This window comes from Electrona antarctica (assembly GCF_951216825.1).
Source record: "Electrona antarctica genome assembly, chromosome: 22".
In the NCBI taxonomy this organism is placed as follows: domain Eukaryota; kingdom Metazoa; phylum Chordata; class Actinopteri; order Myctophiformes; family Myctophidae; genus Electrona; species Electrona antarctica.
In genome coordinates, this window is record NC_136805.1 from 7,660,408 (window position 1) to 7,662,361 (window position 1,954).

A 1,954-nucleotide genomic window follows, 5' to 3' on the forward strand; every position below is an offset into this window, starting at 1 on the left:
AAGGACTGAGAAGTGGTACGTTTCCAAAAAATCACACCCGTGTGAACTGAGTGGTGTAAGGTCTTATATAGACTGATCAGCTGTGGTCTGACGTAATGTCTGACGTAATGAAATCACACCCGTGTGAACTGGGTGACTATAGCAACCATGCTCATTTTTTGGTACGAACAGACAAACTAACAAAGCCAGTTGTAGGAGTGGTTTACACCACTCAAAAACTAAATTTACCAGGAGGGCATAACACATAACAGAGGTAGTAATTCCACACCCCACTTAACAGGCACCCATACCAACCTGTGGATTAACTGATTTCTGTATTAACCATAATTTTGTATAGTAATGCAATATTTTGTTTCCCAGCTAACGATAACATGTCTGGGACTGGGAAGGATTGTACAGGTAAAGGTTATTATAAATATTTGTTAGTCATTAAAATATTTTCCTATCAATGAATTGACACCAGAAAATGTATATTTTTAAATAATCAACTAAATCTATTAAACTGTTGTTTAAACTGGTTTTCCTTCGGTTTTCCGAAAAACACGTCCAGTGTGCAACCACCTTAATTGACCTTATTTTCTCCAATAGAGCAGACAAACCCCAAGCTCTGTGTATTCGAGCTGGGGGTTAGTGATCACTGCCCAGTCGGATGCATAAGAGATGCAACGTACTAAATCTAAGGTGGTTTTAAAGAGAAATTGGCATTTAGCTAGATGACAAATTGACATTTAAATTTCACATCCACAATCTTGTCACCAAACTAAGACAAAAAAACGTTTTTTATATAGAAACAAAGCTTTCTTACTTTCCGGCATCCTGTAAAAAGACAATTGTTAAAGCCACTTTTCTCTCTGTCTTAGACATTATTTACAGGATTGCTGCTCCATCCATTTTAAAGCACCTCGACACAGTGTACCATTCTGCCCTAAGATGGGTCACTGGTGACAGTTACGGTACCCATCATTGTACACTATGGGAACGCAGGCTTATCCTCTCTGTCTGAGAGGCGTGATAATTAAGCACTGGTATTTATTTATTTTCAAAGCCATCTCCCCCCTTACATTTGCTCTATGTTGGATCAGAATCCAAGTACCTATCAGACCCGTTCTAGTGACTTCCTGACCCTCAAGGTTCCATTTGCTAACACAAAGCTATGCAAAGCAGCATTCTCTGTCAGTGCTCCTTTTGATTAGAATGAGCTCCAGAAGTCCTTAAAAATCACAATCATTGGAAATGATTTCCAGCACTTTTGCTCAACTTTGTAATTGTTTTAATTGTCTCCACCAGGCCGAAGGCATGGGGAGAGAGTGTGTCCGTCTGTGTACAGCTAATCACCAGCACCATTGACGCTGGCCCGATGCCAAACTGTGCACATACACTCCCTGGATGCCAACGACGAACCTCTGCCCCTATTCTAACGGCCTGTTATAGCGACACCATGAGGCCGACTTTTACAAAACACATTTCTTTATATTACTACACGCAAGCACAGAGCAGTGCAGTCACTTCCGTGTTTCCTAATCGCAGCCAGTAGGCTCCCAGACTACATGCAGTAGGTTGATAAGATCGTCTTGATTGCGAACGCAGTGAGCATTTACTATGAGACCCAGCAGATCACGTCTGTGTGTGTGTCTGTCTGTCTGTCTGTGTGTCACGCTGTAACACCACCCGCCCACCACCAGAGGGCGCAGCTGTATCAACACACATGCACGCACGCACGCACAAGCACGCACGCACGCACGCACGCACACACACACAAAAAACTTAACTTAAAAAAAAACGTAACTTAAAAAAAAACTTAACTTAAAAAAAAAACTTAAAAAGGAAAAACGCACACACACAAAAAACTTAACTTAAAAAAAAACTTCACTTAAAAAAAAACTTAACTTAAAAAAAAAACTTCAAAAGGAAAAACGCACACACAACAAAACTTAACTTAAAAAAAAACTTAACT